Here is a 15100-nt window from a genome sequence, read left to right on the forward strand (position 1 = left end):
TTTACTCCCAGTCATGGTAGCTGAAAACTGATGAGTGCCCTCTGTTTACATACGTAAAAGACCAGATCACTTAGAAGCTGTATAAGGGCTTCAAGAGGATCCTAAATGAATTATGGCTTTTACAGGGCAGAAAACTTAATGCAGAATTAATTTAAGTCAAGATTATCATCTACTGATTTTGGTAATCTCTGGTAAACTTCATTAGCAAAAAAAAAAAAAAACACAACCTGTCCTGCACTACTTTATTTGAAGTTAATATTTTAAACTGTAAATAAGTCAATTAAAATAGACTACCAAGGTAACTGATAAAGTGTTTAGAAGAAAGAAAAAAACAAAGGAATTAAATTTTAAAATTATGCATAAATGCCTGGCTTGGATGAGATACAGACATACAGATTCACATGGCAGAAGCTGCGGAGGAAGAGATGTTTGCACCAACAGTGACCAGATTGTGTGCACATACTGCTTTAGAAAAACAGAAACTGAGGACTCCCTTAAAGACCCTTTTTAACAGGAATGAGTTTTTGTAGCACAGCAGCTCTTGATATACTAGACCTTTAATTTAAGACACAGTCATGATGGACAGTTAAAATGGGCAGTGATAATTTTATGTAATCTTGGCAGCTTTTTGCCTTAAACTGTGTTGTTATTTCTGAGTCAGTGACTGAATAATGCTCGGTTCCTTAAAGAATATCACTGTATCTTCTAAAACAATTCTCTATTCTCCTAGGTAAGCTGAACCCACAGTTTGTGTGTCTGGGCTTGCTGAGGTCAGTGGTGAGCATGGTTCATATTTATTTGTGCTGAAGCTTCAAAGTTAATTTTATTCCAATGTGTTTACAGCTGACATATTTTTGAAGCCACAGGAACATTTTAAAAGATGATGTTTTCTCCTTCGTGCAATTTAGTTTTTTTTTCCTTTTTTTTTTTTTAATTTTTTTTCCCAGCTCACAGTTCTTCCACCAGCTCTACTTATGCGCTCATGAGTAATCTTCACCGTTTTGAGAGAAGTGCCTTCCACCAAGAGTACGGACTGTGAGCAGAAGTACAAAAATGGAAGCTTAAAGCTGGAACAAATCAGACAATAGCAGCTGCATGCAGATGAGCGGCCACAGCCTTTGAAAACATGAGAAACAAGGAGGCCGTGCAGGGACAAGTAAGTATTTGAAAGCATGCCAGTTCTTCTCTGATGTACCAAGTACTAAATGTGCACTGCTGAAGCAGAGCTGATTTTTAGGTGTTGCTTTGAGCCATCACAAATTTTCAGAAGCAGGACAGCTTGACTTGCATCTTGTTTGTTTAGACACATGCCAATGGCTTTAGTTGTTTTCCTATACATTATAAGAGTGTAGAGAAAAAGGTTTCTATTTTGCCACAATCTCTAGTCATATTTTAGTTTCTATTTTGCCACAATCTCTAGTCATATTTTAGGTCATGGTTTCTACTGATATTAGAGGTTTGTTTTCCTGTCAGCAATTCTAAGGATCAGAAAACTCACAGATATTGCACTGAACTAATTTTGTTTTATATTTTGAAAGGAAAGATGGTAAAAAGAAGGAAAAAACTGCAGAACTGTAGTTGCTTTTCTCTTTCTCTCTTCCTTTCTCTCTTCCTTTCTTTTCTTTTTTTCCTTCTGTACATAATGAAATGTACAAACAGTAGAACAATTACATGTCTTTCAAAGAATGATGTCTCCATAAAATTCTACTCTGGGACATGGGGTATATGTTGTTGATTCCTTTTACATAAGTTGGGTTGTTGGCCAAATCAGTTTTTTTGGACGCGAAGGTGCTGTAAATGTGCGTGTATACACATGTACATAGTGTATACGCGTACATATATACGTGCATATACGTGGACACAAACAGTCCTTAGAAATTCTGAGACACATCCAGGAATGCATGTTATGCATGTAGAGACAGTAATAAAGGATTTTTTTAATTTTTAATAGTAGAAGATACCTGCTCCTCTTCTTCATAAGGAGATTGTTACGAATGAAAAATACTTCAAAATAATGTTTTCCTATTGTCATTTGTAGTACTAAAAGGGTTGAGAAAGATGATAAGAGTGTATTGGTTCTGAGAAAACAGCTGTGCTGCTGTAGTATAAAAGGAATCAGTTCACTAATTTTAAAGAGAAATCCAGTTTATTACTGGAATAAACTGAGGAGGGAAAAATGGGATAGCAAAGTTGCAGGTCGCTACTAAAAACTGATGCAAACTCTAGTTAGTACAAACCTCCACAAGAACTAGAATTTTGGATTTGAAAAAGTCTCAAGCCCATTTTAAGGGCATATTTGTCAACTATCTGTTTTACATTTTAAATTCTGTTTAACAGTGTCCAATGGAAAGACCATTTATCAGAAAATAAGCTTGTATGCTGCAGTTGTACATCTGGTAATTGACTAGCAGTGACTGAGAGTTTTCTGCATAAGGTATGTTAAATTTTCTGATAATTAATGATATCTATTTAAGTCGTGCATGGGCATTTCTTGCAGCGTTTCTAGAGGAGACAAAGTCCCTTCTCTTTTAGAAGGCAGTGTTGACGGGAGGCTGATGTGATTGTTATTGTCATGTGTTTGTTCAGTAGAGGGACAGAAGTGATGTTACTGCATATGTTTGTAAGCAAGACTTAGTTTCAGTTTGCATCACAGTTGTTTGTATAGAGCCTCTGGAAGCTGGTGTTTAACTTAAGATATTTTATGGGTTAAATGTTCCTTGGGTAGCAATATAGCAGCTGTTTTTATAGGACTTAGAAGTCCATTAGATAGGCTAAAGCTATACTGGAATACACTTGAACTATTTTAGGTATCAGTAGCACTTGAAATTTTATCCTTCTATAGTTATTGAAGGTATTCAGTACTTTAAAGTGTATTTTATTTTATTTTATTTTATTTTATTTATTTTATTTTATTTTATTTTATTTTATTTTGGTTCTGCTATATAATGAAGACTCAAATAGAAGACTGAAAAGACTGAAAGACTTTCAGACTGAAGACTGAAAAAATATTTTATTTCATTTCTCCTGAAATCCTAAGTTCAAAGATCATTGTTGCCTTTTTCTAGCTCTGACATCCTCTTTCTATGGTTTCTGAGAAGCCTAGGGTACAGTGGTGCATTATTGCATGCAGTGTGCTACAATAAAGCCCCAGAAGAAAAAGAAATGTCATAGCTGCTGACAATCATGAGGACTTGTTGCTGCCATGCCTCAGAAGTTTGTGCTGCATTGCACTGTACCTGAGCAGTGTCTCCTGTGAGGAAACAGGAAACAAGAGCTAAAGATAGTAGAACAAAAACTGATGACTAAATAAAATTAAGAATACGAAGTGCATGCTAAATACCAAATTGAATTAAATTTAGATTAAAAAATGTACATATCAGTAATTTACATGTTTATAAACTAGATTAAAATTAAAAGAACTCAGAAGTTAACAAGAGACAGAGAAGTCCAAAAAAGCCTTAATGTTCTTTGATTATTTATTATCATGTTATCTTTTTATTACCTCTGTTTATTACCACGTTCTAACAGAATCTGTTAGACTAATATAGAAGAACCTGGAGTGCATGCTCAACAGAAAAGCATGATAGATTTCTTGAGATTTGATTTACAAGGACTGTTGAAACAATACGTATATACATTTTAATGAAGTAAAATAACATTTTCCAGATGTTTTATTGAAAAAACATTCAGATGTAAAATAAATCAATAGACTATGTAATAAAATCAAGCTCTGTAAAGCAAAGAAAAACAAAACCAGTCTCTCTAACAGCATAGTCTCTTACGGTCTTTTATTTTAAAATAATAAATGCACCAAAGTGAAATATTTATGGCTTAGGTGTCTAAAACTAATCCCCAAGCATTGCCTGTTGGCTTGCTGCGGTCAAGACAGATATGCTTTGGCTTTATGTCCCTCTTGATATTTGTCCTTTCTTGGTGATAAAAGAACAAATGATAGCATGCATGAAAGCCAGCTATATTTACAGAACAAATCTGGGGATCCAAAGGCTGGTGCTGTAGTTTGCAATGATTTTAAAAAAACAATAAGGGAACTTAGAAGCTTCTGTTTAGGTATGGAAAAATCCAGCCTGTCAACTTCCAGCAGTTATTGACCTTTTCTGTTAACCATTGTCTAGAGCAATCATTTTTCTCTACTTCTAAATTATCCATGAGTCTTCACATTCTTTTTTTTTTTTTCCCCATCATTTTTTTTTTACTGTTGTTTTTACATTATTTTACCATGCAGTAGAATACCAAGTTCACAGAAACCAACATGCAGTAAAACAAAATAAAACAATCCCTCACCTAAGAACAGACATCCCTCTCTCTCTCCTGTGTATGTTTATACATGTATACATTGATATATACATATTTAATACGTATATATATATCTCTGACTACCATGGTCTCTTTTTGTTGTGGTTCATAATGGCCCTTCTGGGCAAGCTTTCTACAGACCACAACAAATGCGTATTTTGGCATTTTTATAAGTGTAGTGGTTGCAGTTGTAGACTAAGAGAACATGGGCTGGGACTAGTTGTTTTCTTTATGCCTTTTTGCTCCTATTTGGCCATCCAGACCAACAAGAATTTTTAAAAATTTTTGGAGAAAAAAAATATCTTGAAAACCAAGTATTTTATTTGCAAGAACTCTGGTTTGTCTAGAAAGAGGGACTTTTGCATTATCAAATTTAACGCTGATCAGACAGACTTGCTGAGAAAACAAGCCAAAAGAAGAGCTTATAATTAACTCTCTTTCCCCCCCCCCCTCTTACTGTCCTGTAACTTCTTTCTTGATTGCAGTTGTCACAATTGAATATTATCATAATGTAAGTTATGAAGCTTACCTGGTATTGCTAGCGCTGAGGCCATCTGCAAAGCTTGACCAGAGATCTGAGTTATAGAATTCCATTACCTTTATTTTACATCTAAGATGTCTACTCTCTCATGGTATTTGAGTTTTGTTTTGTTTTGTTTTCTGTCTGTTATTTGTTGTACTTTCAAAATTTGTCGTTCTTTCCATTTCTGTTCTTCAGATGTTCAACATAGGATATCTCTGGCCATTCCCAGTACATCTAGGTTACATGACAGTTCAAGCACATGCTAAAGTTGTGGGACGGGACTCGAGATTTGTCCTCTTCCATACTCAGGGTTGCAAAGTTACTTGCAATGTTATATAAAGATGTGGTTGAATGCAAGTCCACTCACTTCTTGATTGAAAATGTCAGTTTCAATCTAAGCTAACGTTATTTCTACTGTTTGATCCATAAGTGGAAAACGTCAGAAACAGTGGGACCCAGCTGTGTCCCTTTTCTCATTTATGTCAGTAATGTTGCTGCTTGTGTTCTTTCAGAACATGCAAGCCATTTATAACCAGATAGATTGCTCTTACGCAGTATTTTAACATCTTCATAAATATAATGATTACAGTTGTAGATTAAGAAGAAAACATGGATGGGGCAGCTGTCTCAGTTGTGCATAATTAGATTTTTATACATGCTGTTAGTATAAATGTGAACAACCACTCATTTTTGAGACAAGGAACAGAATGCATTAAATACTGTGTGACAGGCTCAAGGTTGCAGAACTATGCTGTATTAGCAAGCCTGGTGCTGCTTCTTTTAACTCTAGTTCTTAGAACAAATGCACTGGTGACTTTTGCTGTTGTTCATTTTAAGCCCCTTCTTAAATCAGATCCAGTCTCTATGCCCCCAATTTATTTATTTATTTAATGTTCTACTGCTGTCTTACTTCAATGCTTGCTACCCAGTTGGAATACTTGTGTTTGAATTTAAAAAGAGAGATACAGTGACCTACAGACTATACAGAATCCTATTTATTCCAAGTGTTGGACTGTAGAAAAACATTCTATTTGACCTTCCATTATTGAGTTCAAATATCATATGCAGAACTAATGTTTGTACAGATTTAATATCAGAAATGCATTCTTTAATATCATCATTATTTAGTATTCCACAATTTTATTCCTAGTCCTTTCAATGCTCAGAGAAGAATAAATGTTACTTAAAGGAATTAGAAGTGTTGGCACAGTTGAGTAGCTTCACATTTAAAGTATGAGGAAACAAATGAGGTCTCTGCATCATTAAATTCTACTTTTAGTCGAATCATTCAGTTCAAAATTAAATGCTCTACTGCTGTAACAATTTTCAGACATTTTAGCAGGTGTAGTCTAACAAAACTATTATTGGTTGATAGCATTGTGATATAGGAACTATAAACTTTCATAGTCAGAAATGTTCCTGTTTTATAGGTTTTGTCAATACTCTTTTTTTTTTTTTTTTTCTCCCTGCCTAGTTTTCATAACAATTTCAATAAGAGATTAAAAGTCCTGGTTTGTAGATTTCTCCTTTCCTTTTTATTATAATATATCTTTTAAATAGCCACTCCTGAAACTAAATCAGCACTTGGCAGTTATTATTATTTTCCTAATAATGACTACTTGGCAGTAGCCATTATTAGGAAATTAAAAGGGAAAAAAAAAGAACTTAGAACTAGACTGGATATTTCAGAGCATTATTAGTCTGATGAGGTCAGACCTGTGAATATCTAGGGCCAGATTTTAAAATTTCACTTTGAATTTTTCCTCAGGTCTGCTTTTCTCCAGCTGGAAAGAGCTCTTTTCTCCAGCTCTCTGGAGGAGCTGGCTGCTGGTTGGTTTGGGGATTTTTTGTCCTTTATTCATTCTTTGTCCTTTATTCATTTTAGAAAGTGGACTGTATTTTGCAATGAGTAGTTCTTTTCCAGATGAGTGCGCTAAATGCAAAAACAACCATTCATATCTGTGGCTATTTATCACTATTGAGCAGAAGACTTTTTTATTGGTTAGGGAATCGTAACTTTCTCTTTAAGGAGGCATGAAGCACAAATATTTTTCTTAAAATAACAAATTTATGATTTACTATATCTTTATCATGCAAGGTCTCCTGAAACACAGGCATGTCTATTTTCTAACAGGCTTTCTATTTTCTAACTGCAATTTATCACTCTTGTGATGCAAAAAAAAAAGGAATTTTATAACTTTAAATATCAAACAGATATTACTTATTTCAGCTACTTACAGGCGAGAAGTAATAGCTGCTCAATTAGATATTGATACCAAAGTTCATTAATCACATGAAAAGATAGATCATCATAATAGCACACCAATTTATCTTATGTCTGCCATCATAAATAGCCTGACAGAAGTTAACTAAGCAAATATTTGATTGCTATGTTTTCACGGTTGCTAGATTACCATAATAGCATTGAACAAGAAAATATGTAGCAAAAAGATTTACAAAAACAAAAACTTTTTTTTTTTTTTCTGGAAAAAAGACACAACAGCAATCATTTACACTCATTTTTTTTCATATTTATAGCTGAATAAGAAAAAACCTTTGAAGCTAAACCATGTGCAATACCCATATCGACTCCCTTCCAGGCAGAGCCGTGAGTGCTCTACATTAACACACCTTAAATGAAGGAAAAGCATTTGAGGCTTTTGTTTTAAATCTCTGCAACTCGACCAAAGTTTATCACCTGCTTTGAGTTCAGAAAGACTTTGTTTGCTTGAGACAGTAGAATCAGAGGTACACTATGTTTTTCTGACTGTGAAAGGGTCGTTTTTACAAGCTGAACTCTTGGCAGTATCTCATTGTATGATTTATGCCACAAATGGGATAGTTCAGCATTCTAAAAAAACACAATGTATCTGAACAAAAATATGTAACTACTCTTAATTAAAATACCTAGCACTTGCAATTTCATTTTTAATGTTTTGATGTAAAAGTTCTTATATATTTCTACAACTGTAGTTAAAAAAAAGAATAACCAAACAGTTTAATCTAAGTGAGCGTTTTTTTTTTTTTTTTTTAGCATGAAAGTCTTTTGAACTAGAATCAAAGAATATTAGTTACTTCAAAAAATTAATGGTAACCCATGAGTATATAATTTAAATTTCCATAAATTATGTATGTGTATGCATATATATATATATATCTATAACAATCATAACTTATAATGTTATGCCATTAATGAGAATGAGATTCTGTGACTGGTAATTATTTAGGCTATTAAACTTCTAAGTAAGTGCATGAACAAATTATAAAACAGTAAATTTCAATCTCAATTTTTTGTACATTTGTTCTCATATAGGTCTCAAAAATAAATTAAAATTTCCCAGGTCATTAAGTTCTTTTATGATTATAATTAATTCCTAATGCAATATATTATCGCAGAAGCATTTTTGAACTGAATTGTGTAGGATTTTGCCATCTCTGCACTCTCAGTTAAAAAAAGAAGTGGAGCAGCTGATCCAGGGAAGCAGTCACCTTAGTGTCCGGGGCTCCTGAGTACATCAGCTTTCCAGCTGTGCTTTCCAGGCACTCAGTATCTCCTTCTAAGCTCTGAGACACTATGGCAGTTTTTGCTTATATTCAAGATGCTGACACCAGGAAGCTTAAGTTCATGAGAGCAAAAGTGTGTGCTGGAGCTATAACAAGGATGGTAGCAGTGATTAGCAGATTTCCTCAAGACCTTGTGCCAGGCTGGGGATATGGCTATGCAGGTGCTTTTCTCAGCAGAGCTTACCAGGTGCAATCAGAGAATATACTGTCATTGCACAAATTACTTATGTTAAAGATTCAGCTAATTAAAAGCCTTTTCCCACCAATGTTTCTTCATTATACTTCTTCATTTAGATTTTCTAGAAAGAAGACTATGCAGGCTCATCACGTTGTGCTGTGGGGCTGATACTGCAGTCATCCTGTTTACGGAGGAAGTTAGTTACTAAATATGGCCTGTTTGTTGCAGAGCAGAGGAGGAGAGAGGTATTAAAATGCAAAAGTGGCTCTTCAGAGTGAGAAGACAAGCTGCAGCCTGGGCTTATTTCACGAGAGCTGGGAACTTGCGTCTCTGCTGAAGGACCAAAGGGCATTCCCAGCTTGTGCAGCATCCCAGCCTCTTGTTTGGCAGGCAGGCTGTTCTAAGATGTCTGAGGGCTTCCATATAGCTACATGCAGGGGAAAGTCTACATAGCTCAACTAATCAAACAGGATTTTTACAGTCAACTGATCTATTAGCACTTTGCTGTGATTAAAAACAGAATATCTGTATATATGGACTTTAATCAGCACATACATATACCAGGGAGTAGTGATAAAATTATATCTCGTTTGTTTGCACAGGAATGGTGCTGAGAGGGTTTTGTATATAGTGCATAGACAACAAATACATGTAAGAGGTAAATGAAAGAAGTCTGTATATGCTTGTTCTTTCTTCTTCCCTGTCTTTGCCATGCTGAACCTGTAAGTTGAACCCAAGCCCTATTTTATCCTCTGGGCCAGCAGAAGGAGCTCAAGCAAATACAAATGCCTTCCAAAAGTAATAGCCACATATTGACACTGGCAAAAACATTCACCAATTATTTCAACAATGCCAAATACTTGAGGCATATCCAAAGGTAAACATGTCTTGTATGTTGAGAATACCTGTATGTCACAGCTTGATACTCTGTAGGTTTCAGTGAAATGACCATCTCATGTACTGCTGGAAAACTAAAAGGTATTGTTAAGATTTAAAAAAAAAAGTTAACTGGTAAATAATACAGTAGTTACCAGCCATTCATTCTTCATAATAAAAGCTAGGAATAGTACATATGCATACCTGTAAATATGCATACCTTCTTGTACATACTCTACTATGAATAATGACAGTGGTTATGTAAGTTGAATTTACCATAGCAGATATGTGTTCCCATGTGAGGAAAAAACATCTGGGTGAACAAAGATTTAATGGCATCTGATTCTGGTCCTATGGCTGATGTTAGAAAAGAACCATATTGAAGCTTGGTCTTCTGCTTGATTCCCCAAGAATTCCAGGTGGAGCCTGGCTCAGGGTTCCCAACTCGAGCTGCCGGAAGGTGCCTCTGGTCTTCATAAAACTGATGAATGAGAATCTTTCCTCCAGTTCAAAAGGAGGGGTACACTTCTCAGCCACCCATGTAAGCAGTGATGTATAGAAATAAAGGATTATATGTTAAGGATTGCTAATGCTTTCCAAGGCAGTCCAACATTTGCTGTCTGATTTAAAACCAAAAGTAGTTATTAAAAGCAATATCTGCTAAAGGGTATGAAGTATGGAAGGATCTTTTGTTTATGCATTTAACATGTTTAAAGTGATTTTAGAGACCACTTTTCCAGTTAGAAGTTTATGGGTGAAACATACGCAGAATTAATCTGCAGTACTTACACCGGAGCAGTTTCCTGGAACCCAGCTCAGTAGGGTCAATGGATTGCATTACATAATAATGCAGGCTATGTGGTGACAAGAAAAAATCAGTCCATGTTCTAGTCTCATGTCCATCATTACAGCTGTTTCCTTCATAATTTTGGCTTTCCTTTGCTTTTTCCTGACATTTTACTTATTTTGTTATTTTTCCTTAGTGAGCCACCTTTATTTGCTAAGATATGATGGTGTTTGATTGCTGCTTGAAAACTTTAGGTGTTAAATTATTAAAACATTATTAAATGACTATAGTAGAAAATAGCATTATAGCTTTCACAGGTAGATTTGAAACTTTCTTTGAAGTGTCACTTTTTGTATGCAAGATTTTGTTGTCTGACACACTCATATATGTGTGTATATTCTGTAAACTGGTCACAGTATTTTTTTTTTTTTTATCTCCACACAACCAAATGTATTTGCTGGATCTTACATAAATTACAGAATAACCTCTCCTTGTTGCAGAATACTATTCTGGAGCATGGGCAGTATCTCAAGAAGGGTTTGATTTATATTCCCATCACTTAATCTCTTAGCAATTTTTTTCTTAATATTTTGTGATTTCCAGCTAAGAGGTCACTGTAAAAGCTTTTTTTTTTTTTTTTTCCCCCCCTTTTTTTTTCAAAGCTTGTATTTCATTGTGTAACAGAAGGTCACTGTGGCTGCATAACAGCTGTACTTGAAGTTCTTGTGCTATACTGCGCCATCATGAAAGACAAGCATTACTCTCTGTATTTGGCTTTTTAAGGTACGTTTGAGTCAATAACAGCTTCATAGTCCAGCTGGAACTAGAGCACAGAGCAAAGAATAGAGAGAGAAGCATGTGCTGGGGAGGGAGGGATCCTGCATTTTAATAAGCAGTTTCTAAAATAATTCCTCCAGCTGTTTGTAGCCTTGAGTAGCCACTTCTTCATGTGTCAGGGAGCTGCAGGCACAGCCTGCTTTGCAAGGGAAGGCGAGATGGGAGTAGAGGGTGACTGCAAGGCAGGCTGTCTTGTGTGAAATCCATGTATGTGTATTTTTCTGGTGGTTCTTTACAGCAATAGCGAATGAGAGAGTAATCTAACTGCTCGTGTTTGTGAAGACTATATGAGAGAGATGTATTTATTTTCTTATGAAGTTGTTTTCTGTTTTTTAGCCTTTTGGTTTTGCTGGTGATACTTTGTACTACAAACACAAACAATTTAAAGCAAAACTTGTCACAGCAGAAATCATACACACCTGAAAACATTTCTGCTTGGGACTAATATCACTAATTACTTAAAGACACCCCATCAACTAAAAAGGATGGGAACTGGACATGTGATTTGCACATGTGGTTTTTAGGGAAAAACAAAACAAAACAAACAAACAAACAAAAAAACATTGAAATTTTTCAGTCCTTGACAGAATTAGAGAACTTTGTGGTTGTAATCTGGAAAATCCTCTTTGTTATTGATGATAATTTATTAGCTTATAATATTACAAAGAACATGCTGTTTTTCTTACTGTAACTTAAAAACTAAATGTCTTTGTCTTTTTTTTTTTTTTTTTCTGTTGAAGAAATGCAGCTATGCTAATACTATCCTTTATTTTAATATGTCAAAATGGCTTGATGGACTAAGTCTGGACAGTGGTTAAAGACAGTTACTTTAAGTAGCTATGTACGAGAGTGAGGTAATTGATAATAGATAAAATATATTTACATGTATATATTTATATATACAAATAATATGATATATAATTACATATAATTTTATAATATATAAATATATATATTATATAAGTATTAAATATATATGTACATATTTATAATATATGTATATATTAGGTATAGCTCTAGTGGACTGAAGATGACTAAATATCACATTGTTAGGGTGAAGCTGTTCTAATGTAATTATTTTTATTTCTTTTCCAATTGCATTTTTTTGCCAAGATTTTTTTTTTTTTAATTTGCTGGATTGAGATATTGGAGAGGCAATCATTTTTGTTTAACCAAACAGGTGAATTTAGCTGATGTTAAATTTGAAGAAATGCAAGACTTTTCTTTGAGATATTTAACAAGATATTGTAGACATTTTTTCCTGTGATATTTCTAATGTAGACAATGATTTATAGTAGTTAGCATTTGGTTAACAAAATATACTAATGTTGCGTGCAAATTATTTTGCAGACAACCAAGAGGCAGCCTTCTCAGGGTTGATATAATCTAACTACCTAATGGAGCATAGCGACCGTTTAGGGAAAGTACTTAAAAATCTTTGCTTTATTATCTGGAATATTTTTAGTGACTGAGGTAGAAATCAGCTTCTATCTATGAACCTGTTCTGCATGTGTCACTCTATGCATATGACGTCTAAGAGGTGTCATATCACTCTGTGTTGCCTCTACTCCTGTTTGAAAAGTGGCTTGTAGTAGCTACAGATGTTTGTTATGGTGTTGTCAGCAGTATTGAAGCCATGAAAAAAGAGGCATGAAGCTCTTTCTCTGCTAAAGAAATACTTTCAAGCTAAAAAAAATATAAAATATAAAAATGCCCAAACTATAAAAAGATAATATTTCGTTTAAAAGTCTTCAGAGTAATAAATCATGCATAAATCACTTTACTTTTGAAAAGAGTCTCAGAGGAATGCTTCCTATGAGAACTCCCTGAAGGAAAAAAGCTTTTTTTGTTTCCAGCTGGAAAATAGTACTTACAAAGTGCAGCAGATCTGTCTATTCCCTAGCCAGCAGTTGCCAACAGGGCAACATACTCTACAAGCAAATCAGGCTCAAGATTTCTCTCTAGTTAAGCTCAGCAAATGCAGCTAGCTGTACAACTGGATTTCTTAGTCAATGTTTTCTCTTATTTGATAATATAGTTCTCATATGGCATCTCAGCTTGAACATTTCTCTAGAATGTAGCACCTCCACCAGTATTGGTAGTGATGTAATATAGCCATAAAGGAAAGGGAGCTTCACAGTAAATTCATAGGGGACAAACTGTTCAAATAAACAACCTAGCTATATCACTAGAGGGATATTCCCATATTAACAACATTGCTTTCCAGTGATATTCTTATGTTTTGTAAACTTTTTTTTTCTGTAAGGGGCTTTTATGGTCTTTTTTAATATTATTATTTTTTTTTTTTCCTCCCCAGTGGCTCTCTAAAATTACTGCATCTCCCTACATTCCTACCTAATACTTGGCTATCAGAAAGGTTGTTCATGGAAGAACTTTTACTCTGTTGACTAGCCTAAGGGGTTATTTCTGAGAAGTCATTTATTAATGAGCAATAGCAGGAAGACTACAGCATTCATTGAATAGTGTATGTTTAAGAACAGTTTGGTGTTTGGAAACCCTAGGCAGATGATGATGAGAAAGAGAAGGAACAAGGACATGGTAATGACTCAGTAAAAACTTGGAAAATTGGAAAGTATTAATATCTATCTCAATCTCATCTGAGAGTGCTTTTCTACTTCAGAATACAGCATGTACTCTAATATTTTCAGCATCCTATTAAACTCCCAATAATTCTGTTTGAGAGAGAACACAAGCACCGGATCCTGAGTGCAAAACAAAGTGATTGTTTTGGCCCTGCTCAGCTTTGGGGTATTCCTGCTAGCACCTCAAAAATAAGACTCCACCAGATTCCTGTTTTGTCTTCTACAGTCCCTCTCTCTTGTCCATTCATGCATTGTTCTCTTAAACCTCTTCTATCTACTTTTATGTCAAATTCCTGGGCATACAGCTCATAAATACTACAACTTCCTTGCCATATAAAGACCATTAAGAGTTGCAATGTGGCTCGCTTCATGAGACTTCCTATCACATATCCCATCACACGAACAGCTGCCTCTTAGGGCCAAAGTAGCATCACATGCAGCTCAGAGGTCACCTAGGCTTTTTATCCACTTGCCCTCAAATCCAGTCATTGCTCCTTGGGTCAGATGCTCCTTAACAAATGTGTTGTAACAATGGTGTTGGAATAGCTAATGGCTTGTCTTGTAGATATAATTTGTTCAGCAGCACAGATTTCTTAGGAGACATAAAGGCTAAAAGGCGCCATAACTTAAACTTTAAGCTGATGACTGGAGTAAATAAAGCACACATTGCAAATCTTTTTTGATTGTTGAGTCATAAGTAATCATTATTACTTGACAAGCTGGTAGCTTCATCATCAGTTACTTAATTATGAAATATAAATGACCGCTTCCATCAGTCCAGACTAATGTATGAGTCTGCTTTGTAAATGTAGTTACTTCTGTTACCAGGTGTAAGCATTACCACTTGGTAGGTCTGAACATCAAATACTAGATATCCTAGGAAGTACTGCTTGTTTTTATTCTGTACCTTTTATTAATCATAGAAAAATATTAAAGGATAACATGTGTCCTATTGAGTATAAAAGACTAGTATTTAGTATTCCATGTTAAAATAAATATTTCCTTTTCTTATACTGCAGAAAATAATGAAAATAGTGTGACATTCATGTAAAGCTTCCCTGTGCATGGGATTCCCAAAGGACCTTAGTTTGCAATCAGAAGTATGTTGAAATATGCTTACTTTAGGGGTGAAGTGCCCTCTGACAGCATAAGCTACAGCAGAGAAACTAAACACAATATATAACAAGAAATGAAGCCTATCCATCCAACAAGGGCTACAAAGCCAGGCAATTACCCAACTAGGTTTTGACTGAGGTCACTGGTCACAGTAACTCTAAAGTCTTGAAAGAGCAATGATTGGTGATAAAGCAAATTAGATTTTGTGGCTATCAAAAAATACGTTCAAGTATAATTTTACTTGCAGTATAGATTTGAACTCAGTGTTTCCTTGGAGACCTTGTCATCATATTTAAGGTCAA

Source organism: Anas platyrhynchos, chromosome 4, assembly GCF_047663525.1.
Source record: "Anas platyrhynchos isolate ZD024472 breed Pekin duck chromosome 4, IASCAAS_PekinDuck_T2T, whole genome shotgun sequence".
In the NCBI taxonomy this organism is placed as follows: domain Eukaryota; kingdom Metazoa; phylum Chordata; class Aves; order Anseriformes; family Anatidae; genus Anas; species Anas platyrhynchos.